The sequence below is a fragment of the Arachis ipaensis genome, chromosome B08 (assembly GCF_000816755.2).
Source record: "Arachis ipaensis cultivar K30076 chromosome B08, Araip1.1, whole genome shotgun sequence".
Lineage (NCBI taxonomy): Eukaryota > Viridiplantae > Streptophyta > Magnoliopsida > Fabales > Fabaceae > Arachis > Arachis ipaensis.
In genome coordinates, this window is record NC_029792.2 from 70,281,503 (window position 1) to 70,303,996 (window position 22,494).

Genomic DNA, 22,494 nt, shown 5'->3' on the forward strand with positions numbered 1-22,494 from the left:
TCACCAGAAGTGGGATAAAGAAAGAAATTCTGGACAAAATAAATCAACAGAAGATAAGTGTTTTCGTTGTAGTGAAAAGGGCCATTGGTCACGTACCTGTTGTACCCCAAGGCAGCTAGTCGATCTTTACCAGGCATCTTTGAAAAATGATGACAAAGAAAAGGAAACAAATTTTGTTTCAAATGAAGCTGAAAATTTCACCACTCATTATGATGTATCTGATTTCTTTGAGGACCCTGAAGGAAATATTGGTCATTTGATCAATGATGGAATAGTTTAATATGTGAAATTGTTAAGTATCCATGTAAATAAATAATGTAAAGAACTTATTGTTAAGTTTTATTTTCTGTATATTTAAGTTTCAAATATGATGTATTTAAAACTCGGTTTGCGGATTGTCATTTTGATGAATCAAAATTTTCAACATTAGGGGGAGAGAATAAGCTTCCTGAAAAGGAACTTAATTGGAATGCATCATCCTTGATGCATTTAGATCCTCGATCAGGGCAATGTGAACCAGAAGTTCAAAAGATTATACATTTGCAAAGAATAGCAAATGAATTGCTTGATGCATTTTCCGATACAAAGAGGATAACCAAATCTTATATACCAGCGAAAAATGCCCTAATTCGAATTGATGTCCCAGTAGGACAAGTAGCCACTGAAGCAAATTTACGCCAGAAGCGTGGCAGGCCTGTCAGTTCCGAAGACAAAAATTCTCGAAAAAGAAAAGAGGTAAATACGATTCCTGTTGAAAAAGACATAGTAAAGACACCTGCAGTTGTCCAAAATTCTGATATAGTTTTAACGACAGAAGACGTTCAGGTACCTAAAAATTGTGAAAATGACGAGATCTCGATAAATTATGTCTTTACAGGAGAGAAATGGGACCGAAATAAGACAATTATCAATGAAATATTTGCATATAATGGGTCATTAAATATCATGCATGAAATTAAGGATCTTGAGCCAAGATCAGTCGAAGAATGTCGACAAAGGAATCATTGACCAAAATGGAAAGAAGCCATGAAGGCTGAATTAGACTCACTTGCAAAACGTGAAGTCTTTGGACCTGTAGTCCGTACACCAGAAGATGTAAAACTTGTTGGATACTGATGGGTATTTGTGAGAAAATGAAATGAGAAAAATGAAGTTGTGCGCTACAAAGCCCGACTTGTGGCACAAGGTTTTTCACAAAGGCCCGGTATAGATTATAAAGAAACATATTCCCCTGTAGTGGATGCAATAACATTGCGTTATTTGGTTAGTTTATCTGCATATCATAAACTGCATATGCATTTAATGGATGTGGTAACAGCCTATTTATACGGCTCATTAGATCGGGATATCTATATGAAAGTCCCTGAAGGACTAAAGATATCTAAACCATCCAATGAATATTCATAGGGGTTATACTCAGTCAAATTGCAAAGATCTTTATATGGTCTAAAGCAATCTGGACGAATGTAGTATAATCGTCTTACTGAGTATCTGGCCATAAATGAATTCAAGAATGATGATATCTGTCCATGTGTTTTCATAAAGAAATCTGCATCTGGATTCATTATAATTGATGTGTACGTTGATGATTTAAATATAATTGGGACTCCTGAAGAGATTCCAACAATTATAAAAACTCTAAAAGAAGAGTTTGAGATGAAAGATCTTGTAAAGACTAAGTTTTTTCTCGGTTTGCAGATCGAGCATATAAAAAGTGGGATCTTTATTCATCAAACAACATACACAGAAAAGATCTTGAAGAGATTTTATATGGATAAGTCACATCTATTAAGTACCCCAATGATCGTAAGATCTTTGGATGTGGAGAAGGATCAATTCCGTCCTAAAGAAGAAAATGAAGATATCCTTGGTCCTGAAGTACCATATCTTAGTGCCATTGGAGCACTAATGTATCTTGCTAATAATACACGACCTAATATATCATTTGCTGTGAATTTACTAGTAAGATATAGTTCCTCTCCAACCAGAAGACATTGGAGTGGAATCAAACAAATCTTTTGATATCTTCATGGAACGGTTGATATGGGGTTGTTTTATCCATATGGATCCAAGTCACAACTAGTTGGCTATGCAGATGCTGGATACTTGTCTGATCCACATAAAGGGAGATCTCAAACAAGATACTTGTTCACATATGGTGGAATGGCTATATCTTGGAGGTCCACGAAACAGACAATTGCTGCAACATCTTCTAATCATGCGGAAATACTAGCGATTCATGAAGCAAGTCGCGAGTGTTTTTGGCTCAAGAGTTTGATCCAATATATTCTGTCATCATGTGGACTGATTGATCATAAGATAGCTCCAACTATCCTGTTTGAAGATAATACAACATGCATTGCTCAACTTAAAGGCGGATACATCAAAGGTGATAGAACAAAGCATATTTCTCCCAAATTCTTCTTCACTCAAGATCTTCAAAATCAAGGGACAATTGATGTCCAACAGATCCGCTCAAGTGATAATCTGGCAGATTTATTTACAAAGTCACTCCCAAAATCCTCCTTTGAAAGATTGGTACATGAGATTGGGATGCGCCGATTTCGAGACATCAAATGATGTCGACAAGAGGGGGAGACTGTACTCTTTTTTCCTTGGTCAGGTTTTTTTCCATTGGGTTTTTCTTGACAAGGTTTTTAATGAGGCAGTCCCATTACAAAGGATATTGTACTCTTTTTCCTTCACTAAAGTTTTTTTTTCCACTGGGTTTTTCTTTAGTAAGGTTTTAATGAGGCATATTCCTAAATGGCCATCCAAGGGAGAGTATTGTGATAAGTATGAATGGATGGATGTCCATTTAATATATTGTGACTTTCTTCACAATATTGTGGGCGGCCAACTTTTTCAAGATTGAAGGAATCAATCTTCAAGACAGATGCAAATAAATGAACTTTGAAAAAGTAAGACTTAGTATGTGTATAAATAGAGGTTTAAACATCTGACAACACATACAATCAATAATAACAAATATCCTCTCTCTTTATACTGAATACTTCTCTCTCTTTATATACATTATATATAATATTAGTAATATATATATGAATTATTGTTATTAAACTAATTATATTAATATTAGAGTCTTTTATTTACACATCTTAAATTCATGAAACCGAGGGAAGAATTTTTAATACTTATTTAAAGCAATTTTATATTTACACAGATAACATGCATTACATACATATACATGTGTAATTTTGTTACACAAAGCTAGCTAAATAAAACAATATATTAAGGAATAAGAGAAATGCTATAATAATTGACTTGTTATCCAAAATATTATTGTGAGAATGTTTTGTTTTTCATTTAATTCTTTAAAGATTATTCTTAATCATATTCTACTTTCTGTTGTTGAGAGAATAATTATTAATTATTTTTTTATAATTATAAAACTTCACCAAAAATCAAGATAAAATGTAAATCTTATAACATTTTTTTTGTTTTTATATTTCTAGTTAAGTCACTAGTAAAATTTATTTCGTTAGTTTTTTTCATAATAAATACTATTATATGGAAGTTTGATCAATATTATTGTCAGAATTGGATCAAACTGACTAATTTGACAAAAAAATTAATGAATCAATTATATGATCAGTTCAATTTAAAAATATGATCGCATGAGTAATTAAATCGTTGATCGGTCAAATTCACTAAGAATCGACTAATTTGATTGCAAAACTGTATACCGCTACGAATCGGACACGTACACCAGCAACTTACCAAAACATGAAAGAATACTCGTTGATCCACCAATATTTCAACGGAATTTTAAAATGTATTCCAAAATGATTATTAATTTAATAACTATTTTGACTAAAACTGAATTTTTTTTTTTAAATTGAACAGAGTCTATTTAAAATAAACCAAATTTTTTAAGTAAAAACTAAAATGAAACTACTGTTTTTAATAAAAACTAGTTTGGTAATTTTCAGTATTCACTTTTTTTTTTAAGCCAAATAAAATTGCCTTTTACCCCCCCCCCCCCTTCCTTCTCTTTCTCCCCCTTCTAGTGAAACTCAATGCTCTCACCCTCCCCTCTAACTGAAGCAAAGTTCAAGTTTGGTACCAAACCAAAACCCTAGGTTCCTCTTTCGCTTCTTCCTCCTTACCCTCTTGTAGATCGGCACGTTGTCCCCATCCTCCGTCTTCATATTCTCGGCGTCATCGTCAACTCGTCATCTTCTCTCCATCATCTGGTCGGCATCTTCTGTCAATCAACGGTCGGTCGGCGTCGTCTTCGAAGGTCAGTGGCTCAATGCTCGCTTGTTCTTCACTTGTTCAGTTTTTGTTCTTTTTTTTCTTTTATACTCTGTTTTTGTGATTTCTGGATTGACTTCAGCGAATGCATGTCTTGCTGCCGTGAGCCCAAGGACTGTGAGCTAGTCCGCGAGGACTACCTCGGGTGCCTCCATCACTCCAAAGAGGTCTTCCTTCTTTCTTTCTTATTATTATTGCTGTTGTTCTGTTTCGTTCTTCATTGCCTCCTTCTTTCCTCTTTCATTCTCCAAACCCCTAATTCTCAATTACTCTATTCAACTCCACTTTCATTCGTTCTGCGCTTTCAGATCTTAAAGCCTTTATAGTATAGCGTTGTTGTTATGTGTTATCTTCATGTTTTGGTCATTTTGTTAAGTAGCGATTTCATAAACCACCAACGCAGGTACCACGGGGCACAAAATCAGAGCATGCCCGATAAATTATGCCAAGCATGCTCGAACAGTGTTATTCTTTTACCACCATATAATATTTTTTTGCCACTGAATTTTGGTAGATTTTCTTTCGGCAAATTCTTTTTGCTGTAAAGCATTTTTCTAAATTATCACCCAGTTTCTATTAGTCATTGGATAATTCTTCTATCTATTAGTTAGTAGCCAATAACTGTCACAAAAAACTTAGCTTGCGTTCAAAATACAATAGTTTTATAACAACAACTAAACTATATACTTTATGTCCTATGCTATGATGAACTCCTCCTTCTACTTGATTTATCACCCCTAACGGCTTCTCAACCTTGTGGTTATTCAATGAAACCTCCCAAATGTGTTCAAAAGGTTTAAGGATGTGGATGGAAATTTCAATGGAAAACTTGCCACAGAAGTTGAGGGACTCTTAAGCTTATTATGAAGCTTCACATCTTAGGATTCATGGAGAAGACATATTAGATGAAGCTCTTATATTCACTTCGATTCACCTTAAATCCATTACTCTTATGAACGTTATTTTGTTTTATTTTATTTTTGGGTAAAATATACTTTTTGTCCTGAAGTTTGGCAAAAGTTTCAAAAACATCCTTAAGTTTTATTTTGTTTCAATTTTGTCCTAAAAGTTTTCGATTTGCATCAAATATACCCCCAATGACTAAATTTTCAAAAAATTTAAGACCAATCTAACAATAATGCATGAAAATGATTCTTGATTTTTTTTGCCACTGAATTTCGGTAGGTTTTCTTTCGGCAAATTCTTTTTGCTGTAAAGCATTTTTCTAAATTATCACCCAGTTTCTATTAGTCATTGGATAATTCTTCTATCTATTAGTTAGTAGCCAATAACTGTCACAAAAAACTTAGCTTGCGTTCAAAATACAATAGTTTTATAACAACAACTAAACTATATACTTTATGTCCTATGCTATGATGAACTCCTCCTTCTACTTGATTTATCACCCCTAACGGCTTCTCAACCTTGTGGTTATTCAATGAAACCTCCCAAATGTGTTCAAAAGGTTTAAGGATGTGGATGGAAATTTCAATGGAAAACTTGCCACAGAAGTTGAGGGACTCTTAAGCTTATTATGAAGCTTCACATCTTAGGATTCATGGAGAAGACATATTAGATGAAGCTCTTATATTCACTTCGATTCACCTTAAATCCATTACTCTTATGAACGTTATTTTGTTTTATTTTATTTTTGGGTAAAATATACTTTTTGTCCTTGAACTTTGGCAAAAGTTTCAAAAGCATCCTTAAGTTTTATTTTGTTTCAATTTTGTCCTAAAAGTTTTCGATTTGCATCAAATATACCCCCAATGACTAAATTTTCAAAAAATTTAAGACCAATCTAACAATAATGCATGAAAATGATGCTTGATTTGCTTGTGTTGAGGGTTGTTCTTATGAGATTGTTATTGAATTGATCTTAAATTTTTTGAAAAATTACCCGTCAAGGGTATATTTGATGCAAATTGAAAACTTCTGGGACAAAATTGAAACAAAATAAAATTTAGGGGTATTTTTGAAACTTTTATCAAACTTCAGGGACAAAAAATATACTTTACCCTTTATTTTTCAATTTGATGATATCTTTGATCTTTGTTGCCTATGTTGGTGTTTGTTGATGGCCTGGAGTTTTGAGCCGTTTGTTAGATGAGTTTAGATTTTGATAAAATTTGATAATTGTTATGTTTTGAGAAGGTTTGGTTCAGTGATTAGGTTGAACTTAATTGTAGAAGAGGTCTTGCTACTTAGTTGTAAGAATTGTACAATATTAACTTATTAAATGATTAGAATTGCATTTTGTTTGAATAATGTTGACTTATTGAATAGTATTCACCGATTGGAATTGCATTTTGCTATAGATGGTGATGATTTTCTTGTGGAATGATTAAGTTTGTATTAGACTACAAGTATGTATTAGGGTGTTTATTTATAATTTATTTATTATTTTATTATAAAACGGTTTTTCCAGGTAGGCCACGGTTGAACCGGTTAGACCAGTGAACCAGTGATCAGAACGGTTCGATGACAGGTCCGATTTTCAGAACCTTGGAAAAAACCTTAGAGTCCCTCGTCCTCTCCTGCTCCCGCCGCTACCAAGCGCCCACGCCACCACTACCATCATTACCATCGTCGTTGTCGAACTACTCTCCGTCGGCAGATCCGCAGTTCTGGCATTACACTAAGATTAAGTGATTGTGAGTCCCTGTTCCCACTTCTCCAATTTTTCTGTTAAGTTTCTTGCCTTCTTCTTCACCCAATTAATTAATTTGCCAAATTTTGCTATAATTTTAATAATAAAGTTGATTTAGGTTTTGAATTTTTGATAACTTAAATTAATTTTCTGTTTAGCTGTTGTAATTATAAGGTTGATTTAGGTGTAGCTGTTGTTGTGATTGTTGCTGGTGTTGTTGCCAGTTTGCTGTGATCGAAGGGGAATTGGGATTCTTTTCTGATTTTGTTTAATTTGTCATGGAGATAATTAGGAAAATGAAAAAGAGAGCAGTACCTACGCAGTACCTATTGTTTTGTCTAATTAGTTGTGTATAGTACTTATTGTTCTGCCAATAATTTTTAGGTTTTTTTTATTGTTTGTCGCTGTAGGTTCTGTAATGAACTTGAAAAGACAAGTGGCTATTTTATTGTTGATAATAACGGTTACTATTGTCTTATATATGGGTTTTTTGTATTACTAAAAGAAATATAGACAAATTTACGAGGATATTATTCAACTATATTGGAGACTAAGAAATGTTTTAAGTTCGACTAGAGAGCAAGACAATTTCAGGAAGTATTTAAGCTTTATATCTTAAAAATTTGATTCTTTATATTTATCCTATCTCTTACACTCTTAAATTTTTCAGACAATTGTTGAGCACTCATTATATGTACTTCTATTGAAGCATTGCATTATATAGGGGCATAGCGGATTCTTCTCTCTTGGCAGGATTTAGTGAATTGCATGGTCAAGAAGGAAAATGACAAAATAGATGAATTTTCAATAGAAGATATATTCGTTGGATAAACGAGAACTGCATGGTGTTCGAAGAAGATTGTAGTTTTCCAAGGTAAAATGAGATCATTTTACCTTACAAAAAGACTACAATCTTCTTCGAACACCATGCAGTTCTTGCTTATCAAACGGAATGTATCTTCAATTGAAAATCCATCCATCTTGTCATCTTTCATCTTGACCGTGCAATTCACTAAATCCTGTGGAGAGAGAAGAAGTTACTCTGCCCCTTCATGTTGATATGGTGCAATGTTTCAATAGAAGTACATGCAATAAATAAATGCACAGTAGTTGTCTGAAAATTTAAAAAAGTAAGGGATATGATAAAAATAAATAATTAAATTTGTAAGATATAAAACCTAAATAGTTATTGAAATTGTCTTGTTCTTTAATCGGATTTAAAATATTTCTTAGTCTCCAATCTAGTTGAATAATATCCTCATAAACTTGCTTACATTTCTTCCAGTAGTACAGAAAAACCTTGTATAGGACAATAGTAACCGTTATTGTCAACAATAGAATAACTACTTGTCTTTTCAAATCCATAACAGAACCTACGGCGACAAACAATAATCATCTAAGCAATTAAACAACAATAGACTCTAAGGTACTGTTCTCTTTTATTTTCCTAATTATCATCTAAGCAATTAAACAACAATAGACTCTAAGGTACTGTTCTCTTTTATTTTCCTAATTATCATCTAAGCAATTAAACAACAATGAACCATATTGGATTGTCCATTGTCGAAAACTCTTACGGACAATCCTGGCCATCCAAGGCCTTTGGAAGGATCAGTAGGAGGAAGCTGATGATTACCTTAGGTTTCGCACCAAGATGTATTAGAGATCCTAACGAAGGTATCCGCTACTACATTTTATATATTTAGTAATGTTTGTCTCTTAACATTTGTTAAAATGTTAGCAATGTAGATAAAATTATATTTTAGAAAACATTTATAATAAAACTATAGTTAATTTTCTTAAAAAGTTGAAAGAACTGTTTCCTATTCCTATTCTTGAACACACTAAGGGTTCATACTCTCCCCAAAACCCTCTCACGAACCATTGCGTGTTTTCTCACTCGGTGCTTCCAATCGGTTCTCACAATCATTGTTTCCTTTGAAATCAAGAATCAGAAAACCATTCTCCATCACAATCTGTTCCTCTCTTTGGATCGTGATTTATTCTACTTCGAACCTTTCTCAATCTCAATCTAGTTCTAGGGTTTGATTATTCTCTATTCTGATTGTTTCATTTTCCTTTCATGCTTGTTCCGATTTCTTTTTAATTTTGTTCCAAAAAGTTACTTGCAGAAGAAGAGTAGCATTATTCTAATCTGATCGTAGTGTGCATGAGTGATTGAATCGGGTTTAATTGCTTATAGTGATTGCTTATAGTCTTTTAATATTTCAATTATGTTATATAATTGACTATGTTTTCTATATTGTTCTGTTTTAAGGAGAAGAGAATTCCGGTCCCTTGAAGAATAAGATTACACAAGAGGCTATAGCGGACATTCTACGATGATTTAGTCACTACCGAGGCAGTTGGGACATTGCGAATCGCCATTATTGGGTTGTAAGTTCTGTTACTATTTTCCTGTTTACCATGTTCTTAAATGGCTGCTTCATTATGTTCTTCATGCCGATCGAACAATGACAAATAGAGAAGTTCCAAATGAATAATCTATTCCGTTTATTTTATCTAGTTAAAATGATAAAATGAAGACTAGTAGTGCTTAATTTATCTTATTTTTTTAATTAAATGAAAACATTTTTTTTATCATTATCACTATTGAGTGCCACATGTATTCTTGTCACATGCTGGCTGCATTATTTCCTGTATCTGTTTTTGTTCAGCCCTGTGTCCTATACTTGAGAGTTGGGAGCTGATTGTATGTGATCTTGGTCCTCATGATTTTACAGTGAGAAATGGGAGGAGAGTAGTACTAGTATTAAGATTGTGTGATAGAAATCTAGGGATTATATAATTCATTCATACCAAAACGGCTTCTAGAGTAGGTGAAGCCAATAAAATCTAACCGGGAAAAATGGGAAGCTTGTGTGTGAATATTGTTATCTTAGTTAAGATTGACCCCACATACTTGGCTACTTATGATACTTTACTTTCCTTTTTCCAAATTGGAATGTCCCTTTATACCCAAAAATACTTTAATGTGATTAGTTGTTGGTATAGAAACACTTTGAATCGGTATTGTGTTAAAATTCAATTCTTGAATCGTTATTTCTCTGTTCAAGTCTTTCCAATTTTTGAATTCAATTCTTGAATATGATTACTTTAGAAGTGTTTATTTGTTGCATTTTACTGTTATCTCACTATCCCCTATTTCTCATCATGAAAACACCACCAACTCATCTGCAGAATATTGTAAAATGGCATTCAAAGGTTCCCTTAGAGTGTTGCAAGATTCTTTTAGCACCTTGTTTCCTAATGTGCAATACTGACCTTTCAATCAAGCAAAGCTAAGCTTGATGCCTCTCTAACATAAATTTTATGTTATGGATGAAACCTGATTTTTTATTTTGATGATATTTGTGCAGTAGTGCAAGTTATATGAATTGTTTCAGTTTCATGCAGTGTTTCTTTTCTGGATTTTTTGTTTTGCATAATATGATGAGTGTATAATCTGGTCAAAGGTTATATTTTGTTATGGATGCCGTCATTTTGTTTAGTGTTGTGATGAACAATTGATCCAAGACTAATTGCTTATGTTTTGGTGTATTTTTTGTCATCTTGCATACAATGATGAGTCCTAAGTGTATAATCTAATCAAAAGTTATAGTTCCTTATGGAGTTGGTCATTTTTAATTTGTATAATGATAATGATGAAGATGAACACTTGATAAAAAAATACTAGGCATTATTGGTTAATCTCCAACCCATGGAAGTCAGCTGTTTCTTAATATCTTTTAATGATAATTATATTGAAGATGTACTTGATGGAAATCATGTACTTTTGAGCACGTAGTTTTCTGTTTGACTGGTATATGTAGCTTTGGAAAATTGGTTTGAAGTCTTATTTATCTCAGACTTATCTTTTATGCATTATATATAAAATATATAATGTCATGTATGTGGAATTTTGTATATATCATATTTTAATCTGGTTCGGATATACTTTTATCATAACTGAATGGTAAATGCCTGTTATATCCAGCTAGTTCAATTATTTGAATTTTGGTGCACTCAGCATACTGTACCAATGTTCCCTTTAATGCTTAATCAGTGGACCTTTCATACTACTAAGTAGAAAAATTGTTGAAGCAAAATATTTGTGTAGTTTACCTTGTTATGATAATAGTTTTTTTTGTTGATGATTGGCAGGAATACAGTGAATTTGAAGAAACTGATGGAGAATCAGATTTTGATGAATAAGGCCCATGTAATTATCAGTTAGCTAGATAGAAGGTTTGGACCTGTTTGAATTGAAGCTGCTTGGTCTGAAATTTGTACATCTAGTATCCCTTGTTCCGCCAGAACAAGATTCACGCTTCCTCTGCGTCGAACCCGAACCGCAATTCAAAGGCCGGGTACCACTTCTTCCTCTACTCTTTTGTTGTGCGCAAATGCCAATGAGTGGGCTCAAAATTGTAAAAGAAACTTGTATTATCAAGAGTTCTTTGATCTCTTCTGCTAATTTTTGGTAGAAAGTTTGGGGAGGTACTTCTATATTTGGCCTTGAGATTTTATCTTACATACCTTCTATAGTTGTTATAGGGTTATGGCAAACAAGAAAGACAAAGCTTTAAGGTCAAGCATCAATGAGAGATATCATCTATGAACAAAAAGAACAAATTGGATCAGGTCCTCGTCAATCCCAATTAATATCCACTGTGATGAAAAGTAGAGGATTGAAAGGTGGTTCTATGGTTAATATCATTGGTGAGCTAGAGGATACTGCATCAAGCTCTTCACAAACACCTTTAGTACCGCATGCTAATGATGACAGTAAGTGTGCCTCTATTGTATTTTTTTTTTTATATTTTGGGTGCTGTGACTTATTGATTTACTAATGATATGTGATTTTTATTGTTATATAGTGTGAAAATGGTTATTAGATATTTTAGGGTAGTTAGCGAGAACCGGACCGGTCAATGAATCGGTCAAGTAACTGGTTCATTGGTTCAATGGTTCAACCGAGGTCGAAGTATGGTTGAACCGGTTTAGTTAAATATAACATAAAATTATTAAAAATTCAAAGTGGCATATATTGTGAGATAAGGTGCAGAGCAATTAAAGCATTGTATGAATTAAAATTGGTCGAAGCTTGGTTCTTTCATTTAAGTTTGTCAATCTTCATGTATATATAACACATTAGCAACTTCTAAGCTTGGTCAAACAATATCAGTTCCAGATATAACAAGATAATGATCCATTATAGGCTACCTAAATTTGAGGCCACAAATTTCAGTATGGTGCAGGGAGAAAAAGAAATCAGTATAGTCTTCAATTTGAACAAGAAGAAGCAATTCCACATCACAGTAAGAAGCTCAGAATGCACAAAAACTGAACAATTAAATTAACTAAACAAAAAAAAACACAATATAAAAGCATGAATAACCTTTATAAATTAGGTTTCCATTCCTGAATTTTCCATTTTCATAAATTAGGTAATCTTTTTGTTCTTTACTTCTTAACTTCATTCTCTTTTCCCATGAATAAACTATCTCCTTGTCTGAACTTCATCCAACCCTTATTTTAAAGCCATATATTAAATCCAATGCAGAATTGTAGCAATGTTTCTCTTTTGAATCAATGACAGCAAAATAACAATTTACCAAAATAACAAGAAAAACAGATTGGATTTATAACCCAATCTTAGTAGAATTAATTCAATATCAATCTCAGCAAATATAATCTCAGCATAATTAATAAATTAAAAAAAGTAAATTTATAACTCAATCTTAGCAGAATTAATTCAACATCAACTGACTGAATTCAAATAAAACTTCAGAAAATGAATATCTCAAAACTCAGCAGAATCATCAATAATTTATCATATGTATATTCAGAACAAAATAAAGAAGAAAACAATGTAATACAATTACAACAAATTGAAAATTATTGAAGAGGATAAAGGGGAGGTTTTACGTTATCTGGATTGCCAGCGAAGGAGAGGAAAAGACAGCATAGAGGCAGCGAGATAGAGAAATTCAAATTGGGAATTTTGGTAACGTGAAACAGAGAAGCGACGACAGTGAGACACGGGCGGAGCAGAGAGGCAGCGACGACAACATTGGCGGGGAGACGAGAAGGGGCCACAGCCAAAAACGACGAGGAGGTGAGAAGAAGAAACGACACGGCAAGGAGGGGAGAAGCAGTGACGACCTACGGCGAGGAGTGGAGAAGCGGCAACGACCAACGGTGAAGAGCAAAGAAGCAGCGACAGAGAGCTCGGACAGAAAAACGGCGATGCCAACAACAGCCCCGAACCGACCTTAGCTTCTGGCGACGCGAGGAGAAGAGCAGAATGAAAGGGGGGATGGTGATGGTGGCTCTAATAGGGTTTCGCCGTTTAGGAGAATCTAGGGTTGGTGAGGGTGTGTTTGTTAGCGAAAGAAAGGGGATAACTTAGCATTGGGTTTTTGTTTTTTATCTGGAATCAAAACGGCGCCGTTTTGATTGTTGGATCAGCGAACCGGGACTTGAAAAAACCCGGCCGGTTCACTCGGTTTTGCCGGTTAACCATCGGTTCACTCGGTTTTGCCGGTTAACCATCGGTTCAGCTGGTTTTTAAACCGGTTTTTTGCAGAACGGTTCTAGAGGCTAACCGGACCGGCCAAATGACCGATTCTCGGTTAATCCGATCGAACCGGTCGGTCCGGTCCGGTTTTCAGAACCTTGGACTAGTTACTATATCTGCGATTTAGGTGCTCTGCTTTCTACTATGTTTTGATCTAGGTGAAATTGCATTTTTACAAGGTTAGATTGAATGTATAAATAGATGTATTTAAGAAATTTCCTCCTCTCTCTTTTTGACTTTCTTATTCTTGAAATAGGACCAGCTTTAACACCTGAAGCTAATGATATTGATAAGTAATTATGTTTTATGTTTAGTTTAATACAAATAATAAATGTGTATTATTCTTTGCATAATTTTTTTTATTTATTGATTCCAGGACCAACAACCAAGAGGAAAAGGAGTCGGACAAATGCCTTAAAACTCATGGTTTAAGCTATGAGGATCAGCTGCCAATTAGATTAAATAAACGTGGCCAACCAATTGGTTGCAATAGAGCCAAGTTAAGCAGTCATTTGGGGACTTTGGTTAGAACTTAGAAATGCATGCCTTGCTCCGTTGACAAACATAAGTTGGCGTGGACTTAAAGATAATGGGAAGATTTGTGAGAAGTTACCATTGGGTTACGTTTTTACTCTTTTAGCTTTAGTGTTTTTCTTTCTTTATTGGTTTTAAAAACTAAATATTAATTATCATGTCTATGATCATTATGGTGTAGGAAAAGTGTGACATTTGAGTACTTGGTAAAGGGTGGGTTTTCAAAACCTTAGGTTCATCTTGGAGGACATATAAAAGTTGGTTGAAAAAACAATATTTTAAGGAGAACATGCCACTAGCTTACAATATGAAGAATTAATATGTGAAGAGGTAGAATTAATGTGTTTATGTTGTCTTATTTGCATTAATTCTTTTTTAGTTGATTGTGTTTTTTCTTAATAGGCAATGAAAAATCCTAATAGAAGAGAACCATGTCGGGTGAACATGTTCTTTCTAACACACAAGCCAAGAGATGAAAAATCAATGAGTGAGAGAACAAGCAAAACTTTTGTAAGATATATATTTCTTTTAATATATATATTTCTTTTGTGTGATATAGATGTTTTGTCATAAACTAATGTAGTTTGAATTTTGGATTTTAGTTAGAGCTTGAGGATGGCATAGCTTCACATTCTGAAAAATTAGAAAGCACAAACCAAGATGATATACTCTCCCGAGTGTTGGGGAAAAAATAACTCGGTCGTGTCCGAACTTATGGTAGAAGTGTTGTAGCTTCAGATTTGTGGGGGCCTAAATCTCAAGACGGAAAGGTTAATTGAAGAAGTTAAAGAGAATGTTCAAGTTGAAATTCAAAATATACAGCAAAAGATGCAAGAGGAGATGGAAACAAAACTTCAAGAAAGAGTGGAGGCCATGAAGTCACAGATGTTGTGTGGATTTAATATGTTTTTAAATCAGAATTCCAAATCTCTCTTTTGTATGTTTTTAAATCAGAATTCCAAATCTCTCTTTCATGTCAACTACTCTATCTGATAAGTAGAAGCTACTGCAACAACACAGCATGAAGTTACTGTTTTGCTATTGAGAAAGAGGTGTTTTTATCTTTGTATGTTTTTAAATCAGAATTCCAAATCTCTCTTTCATGTCAACTACTTTATCTGATAAGTAGAAGCTACTGCAACAACACAGCATGAAGTTACTGTTTTGCTATTGAGAAAGAGGTGTTTTTATCTTTGTATTTTTTTCTTCATACTATTGTTCTAAAATGTAGTCAATTATTTAATCTGCACTAAAATAACTCCAATCTTAACATTTATAAACTAATAATATCACTAATTTTTTATTTTTACATTTATAATAATAATTTTATTGCTGTGTATACCAATTATATCTTAATCATCATCTGTTTTAATTCAACTAAATATTGTAAGCATATATAACAATTAGTATGTGTGAGAAGCATATTATCGCATGTATATTCATCTTTAGATAACGTAGTGAATTATAGGAACTTAGTTAATGATTATTATTTTTACATAAAAGTCAATTAGTAATGTGTTTGTGGATAATTGGTGTCTTGAAAGCTGAATTTTAAGTTAGGCATATATATCCACGTTAATTTGACATTTTTGTGCGGCAAAATAAAAGAAGCTGAAGTGGAATGGTATGTTAATAAGTGATGTGGCAATGAGAGGATGATGTAGATGATGCGTTATGGGACATGACTTGAATGAATGCAGGAGATAGATAGATGGATAGATAGAAAGATATAGAAGCAGTGGCAGAGGAGCATAATCTGCAGCAGTAGGATTGGAGCAGAGAGATAGATAGATAGATAGATAGATAATTAAATAGAAAGAATAATTAAATAGAAAGAAAGAAGGATTTTAATTTTATTTATTGAAAAAGCTGTAATCATGCTTGATATAGAAATTTATATGTCAAATAGGTAGCATATACTGATTATCATATGATTAGATCTGATATTTATTATTCTTTTATGTTATAGGTTCTAAGTAAATCAAAGTGGGCTAGTAGAAATATTATAGAATTATCTATTATTATAGAAGATGTTTCTAAAGTTCAAGTTAAGTTATTACCTTTAATAAGGGAGAAGAATGTGATTCTTTCACCTAAGCAGGTATATTTAGAACTAAAATTAAAGAAGTTAAAATAGCATTTGTGATTCATGTTTTGTAATAATCATATTAAGATTAGTTAAAATGATATGTTTTATCTTTAAATAAAGTTGATATTACTTTTCTTTTCTTATTCAGTGAAAATATTGGTATTAGTGTTTTAAAATAGTTTTTTTTTCATGCTCTTTATTCTTCTCTTACTCAAGAAATTTTTGACTTGAAATTAGAGAAAAAGAAGTATAATCAATATAAGGAAAGATTAAAAAAAAAAAAGAAAGTGCTGTGTTAACAATATTGAGATGACAAACTAAAAAATATTTAGATGTTATATTTTAATTTGTTTATTTGTGTTGTTAATATTGATTGATGATGACAAATTAGAGAAGATTTGGATTTTATAATTTTTTGTTTATTTTAGAATTATTTTGTGATAATTTTAGATAATGTTAGAGAAAAGAAATCTAATTTGCTTATCAATTTTTTTTAATATATTTTGTGTTTATTATGAATTTATCTTCAATGTTTTGTGCATTTAAATTAGTGGTAATACCCTTCTAATGTTGTATGTAAAAATAAATAAAGTTACATATTAAAATGTGAAAATAGTAAATAAATACTATAGTTATAAATGTTACAAAAAATCTATGGTTATATTTTTCTTATTGTTAATAAAGAAGATTTTTCGTAACATTTTTTCAATGTTAGCAAAAACCATAAATAGTAACATTTAGTAGAGTGTTGCTATTGAAGATCTATTATAACATTTTTTAAAGTGTTATTATAGATATTTATTGTGATATTTTTTTAAGTGTTACGAAAAATATTTATTATAACATTTCTTTAATAGTGATCATTTCACCACCATTTTGTCAGCCTTAGTGTTTCTATAGATTAGTAGTAGAGATCAGATATATTCCACATTTTTTTGTTGGCAGCAACAAATAATTTAGATTTAAAACTAATATATGTGAAATATGGTAGTGGTACTCCTCCGGTGAGTTTAGAAGCTATATTTAAAGTTGCAATTGATAGGTTCATAAAGAGTACAAAAAACATATGAAAGAAATTTAAGAGTCAGTGTTTATATTAAAATTTGGCTAGTATTTAACTAACTAAAAAAAAGTGAATAATTCTATACTAATAGATATAATTTCATACTATTAAAAATACAGATAACGGGGATTCTGTATCCACCGGAAATCAGGGTCTCCGCAAATATCATCAAAATTTTAAAAAAATTCAAAAATATTTAACATAAAAGAGAAAAATTGAAATATAAAAGATACATTTAACATAATCCAAATCCTAAATTCAGTATTACAAAAGATACATTTAACAAAATCTATCTCTAAATCCAAATTTATCAATTAACAGAATTCAAACCCTAAACCTAAATCTAATTTCACATTAATAGAATTTAAACCATAGCAATTTCATCAATTAAAAAAAAAACATATATTAAAATTAGTGAGCGACGGCAAAATAAAGGCGGATTAGAGACAAAGACGGCGAAACTTTGAGCAGGAAGCAGTTACCACACTGCCTTATATAGTTATATAAACCTGCATCAACCATCAAAAACCACAAAATCTTTCTACAAACTCACCTAAACCTTCATAAAAAAACAGAAGCATATTTAAAAAAGTTAGAACTATATTTGTTTAGAGAAAATAAATTCATTCTAAAAAAAGAAAAATAAAATAAATCTATTTTGAGGGAAAAAAAAGAAATACCTTTATCAAAGATGGAGGTGGCGACGCGACGGAGACGACTGCCTTGCCGAAGATGAAGACGGCGACGACGAAGAACACTTCTGCCAAAGAACACTTCTGAATGACTCACAAAAGTGTTTAAATAAATTCCTAATAGATTAAACTAAAACATATGATAACTAATTAAATCATATTTGATCTTATTGGATTAAGGGCCCGTTTGGAAACTCTAGAATTAGCTTTTTTTAACTTTTGACTTATGAAAAGTAGTAGTATTAATGTCTGGTACAATTTTCAAAACCAAATTGCAACTTTCTAAGAAGCTATTTTGGAGCTTACAGAGAAGTTAAAAAAATGACTTTTATCATAATATTTCTACTTTTCATTACATTTCTATAAAATAAGCACTTTTAGAGTTAAAAATCCAAACACAAAATAACTTATTTATAAGTTACTTTTAAGAGAGTCATTTATTGTTTAAGTTATTTTATCAAAAGGAGCTTAATTAAGTTGGTTACCCAAATTGGGCCTAAATCAGATTTGATTTAAATTTAAAATCCTAAAGATATGATAACCAATTTAAATAAGATGTGATCTTATTAGATTAGATCATATTTGATTTAAATTTAAAACAACTAAAAATACTACTAGATAAAACAAAACCAAAAGATTATAACTCTTAACAATAAATCAAATTTAATTCTAATAAAATAAATTCAAATTTATGTCTTCTCAATGAACTTGAAAGGAATTTTTGGGCTTCTTGTTATCCTCACTTAGCCCAGTGAGTCTTCGAACTGCCGCCATTTTAACAACACTGTTTTTTAGACGAACTCTTAGTCTTCTTAATATCCAAAACTGACATAGTGCAATTCTTCTAGGATTCATATCCTTGAACATGACAAGATTATCATTCTATCTCTTGCCTCTAAAATGACGAAAATGCCCTCCTGAACACGTATCATTCTCTTCCTCTTTAAAAAGATTCGTCCTCGAATCTGCATATATATCAAAAGGAGAAAAATTAGATATACTAAACACAACTGTACCAAAATACTTACTAAGAAAATTATTCTTACTGGAATTGTTGTTGATAATCCCTAACACTTGAAATGGATCATCTTCCCTAACAACAAGTATTGTTTTTCTCAGAATGAGAAGCTCCTCTTTCCTCCAAGGAATCGAAACTCAATTTCCAGGTTTAAAGACCATATTTTAATAGCTCTTTTTTATCCACTGAATTGTGGCTATATCCCTCGTGTGTGCAAGTTTAAACTTTTCAACCTTATTTTCACCATCTAAAATAACACCGTTACTCAAGGACAAAAGCAAAAATTTTAAAATGGTCAAATATTTAAAATCATCAGAGATTCACAAAGATAACAATCAATAGAGTTATAAATTTCAGAGTTATGAGAAAACTCAATCTCTCGCACAGAATTATCTAAAACACTCTTAACATGCAATATATGATAATCTAAACAACTAGCATAAGTTAGCACATAAACAAACTCTTTGGAAAACAACTCAACAATGTGTGTAAAATCTTTAATATTTTGACTTACTATTAAAAATAAGTAAAGAAATGCACAACATATTCGAGAAAGCTTGAGATTTAAGTTCATGCAATAAAATTAAAATAAAGTCCATCAGCAATCCTACATTTATGAGGCCAACAAAAATATATAGATGACATATCTGAGATTTTTTTTATTCCACTATGACACTTGAAATCAATATTCTCATAAATAATAGATATAGAACAAAAATCAAATTTAGTTGTAATAACATTTTCCAAATATTCAAATTCTAACAAGTTAAAAGTAAGAGTAGTGATTAAATCATACCTTTTAGATAATTCATTAGCAATTACATTATCATTATCTTGTTGTATCACATATATATGAAAAATACTTCAGTAACTTAATCCATTTTGCATACTTTTTGTTCAATATCTCTTGAACTATCAAAAGCAAAATATACAACACCTTATCATATGTTGAATACTTGAAACATGTTTCATATAATTGCTCACTAAAGAATGAAAGTGGTTGTCTTTCTTTCTTTTTATCTATAGTAATACCGTCAAAATTATTCACAAAACTTGCAAAACCTTGAAAAAATATCATGGAAACATTAGGCCGTTCATGATTAGTTTCAACATGAAAAAGTAAAGATTTTTTGGAATTTAATGACATTAATGCACTCTTATCTAAGCTATAATTTTTTAAATCTCTCACAAGTGTATTTATTACTCTTAATTTTTTTCACTCATTGACTCCTCTCTTTCATTATTCTCTTATTTTCTCTCAAAACTCTCGCTTTCACTCAAACATTGAATTTTTTCACTCAAACACTTACTCTCTTTCTCAATTTCATCTTCTCTCAAATTCTCTTTTTTCTCTCTTATTTTTTTCAAATTGTTCACATCCAAATGACTCATTTGAGAAATTCTACACCTTTGGTTCCTCAAAATACACATTTCCATCTATAGCATACTCAACAAATTCTTCCATCATAGGATGTGAAAAAGAGTTTAAAGATAGGATTAGAAGAACTCTTTTTATGTCGATCAATAATATTCTTTTTGAAATCTGCAACGTTGAAATTTGTCGTATCCTCAAACTTTGCTCCTTTAGAATCCCATATAGAATTAAAGTCTGAAGAAATTTAAGTTGCCATAAATTGTTACTGTGCCTCCACCTTAATGGTCAGATTAATTAAATCTTCTATTGTTACATAATGGTAAAGTTCGACTTTATCTCCAGATTGAAAATTCAATGGGTCTTATGAGTGTCGCCATTTCAGCACCACTGTTTTATAGACAAATTCTTTGTCTTTTTTATGTCCAAAACTGACATAATGTAATTCTTCTAATATTTAGATCCTTGAACAAAACAAGATTATCGATCTGCCTCTTAACTTTTGAATGCAAAAAATACGCTCATGAACACGTATCACAGTCCTCTTCCATCCGTGTGCTCCTTCCAAAGAAATTTATGCATCATAGTACTAATTTTATTAACGAACCAAGTAGGAAAAGAGTGACCTAAAATGGATAAATAGGAATAAAGGATGTAACTAAATTTTAAGAAAGAGTCTTCGCTCTTTATTCAAAACATATTTCTAACTCTAAAATGTCCAAGACTAAGACCAAAATATCTCCTTAAAACTTGAGTGAACTGAAACGAAGAAACACTAATAACATCTTCTTTCTGCGAGTAGAAACATTTTTGAAGTAAAGAACTTTAGATTTCTCAAGATTAATTTTTACACTAGAAGTCCTACAAGCAGTGTTCATAGTAGTCACAAAAACTTGAACTTAGGTTTTCTTTGCTTTACAAAAAAGAAGCAAATCTTCTATCGATAAATATAAGATGAGAGATTCTCAATCCTCCACGCGAGATAACAACCGAATCGCATATCTTATTTTCCACTTGTTTGCTATAAAAAAAAGCTAACTCCATAATAACACAAATAGATAGAGGGACATTGGTCACCCTGAAATAGACCTCTTTGGGGAGAAAAACTATCCAATTTACTACTATTTCATAGAACTTATAAAGAGAAAGCATAAACACAAGTCATCATGATGAGATTATTTGTGGATTTCAAAAGACCAAACTTAATAAAAAAAAAACTTTTCAAAAATCTCCTATTCATCCTATTATACACATTTTTCAAATCTATTTTAAAGGCTAAAGATCCTTTTCGAAATTCAGTCCTTTTCATAAAATGAAAGATCTCTTGAATAATCATGATATTTTTTGGAGTACCCTTTTTAAGAATAAAGCCTCCTGTAAAGGACTAACGATATAAGTCAAGAAAGTCCTAAGCCATTTCACTAACTCCTTAATTATGTTTATGTATAATAGATTAATTGGTCTGAAATCTTTGATAAAATTTAAAAATTAGCAGAATGAAAGTATGATACTGTATTGAATATCAGACTCTTTCTATTAATTCAAGATACTTCAATCATATTATTGATTTTTTATTTTTCAAAAGGGTAAATCACCAAAAATGCACCCGAATAATTGTCACTAATAAAAATACACTCAAATTTTATTTTTTTACAAAAATGTCTTCAAATAATTTTAAAATACGGCAAAAATTTCCAACATTAAATATATATTCTCAAAAAATACTTTAGAAATTGAATTTCGATGCAATATTTTTTAAGTATGATTAGAAAATTTTTGTCTTAAAGTTTGGTGATTTTTTGTTAAGTATATATTGTTTTTGTGATTTTTTTTGTCAACAACCAATAATACTTTCAAAAAATCATAAAAAAGAATATACTTAGTAAAAAATCACCAAATTTTAAGAAGATAAATATCTTAGTTTTATAATTATTCTTGCAAAAATCGCATCAAAATTTAATTTATAAAGCATTTTTTGAGAAATACATATTTAATATTGGATATTTTTACTGTATTTTTAAATTATTTAAGAGTATTTAAGAGTATATTTTTGTCAATAATAAAATCATTTGAGTATATTTTTAGTAATTTATCCTTTTAAAAAAAATATTTTTGAATTGTTTTAGAATTTGGACAATAAATTTATTGGATAATATATACCGATGGATTCATATATGTGGGTACATATAGGAACAGATCCCTATATGTTGGTGTGAGA

The 22,494-nt window shown here is 31.4% G+C and overlaps 1 long non-coding RNA gene across 9 annotated transcripts in view; it reads left to right on the plus strand.

Moving 5' to 3' along the window:
- The window catches only part of LOC107613123, a 49,356-nt gene extending 34,116 nt beyond the window's left edge, over positions 1-15,240 (plus strand). For 3 of the 9 annotated variants that reach the window (XR_002352579.1, XR_002352577.1, XR_002352578.1), the window contains 6 exons: positions 9,204-9,322; positions 11,090-11,295; positions 11,474-11,713; positions 13,885-14,372; positions 14,445-14,552; positions 14,645-15,240. This is a non-coding gene — a long non-coding RNA (uncharacterized LOC107613123). Of the gene's footprint in view, positions 1-3,995; positions 4,262-4,357; positions 4,443-6,703; positions 6,930-9,203; positions 9,323-11,089; positions 11,296-11,473; positions 11,714-13,884; positions 14,373-14,421; positions 14,553-14,644 lie in introns of those variants that run through there. The other 6 variants (XR_002352573.1, XR_002352574.1, XR_002352580.1 and 3 more) reach the window with 6 other exon arrangements.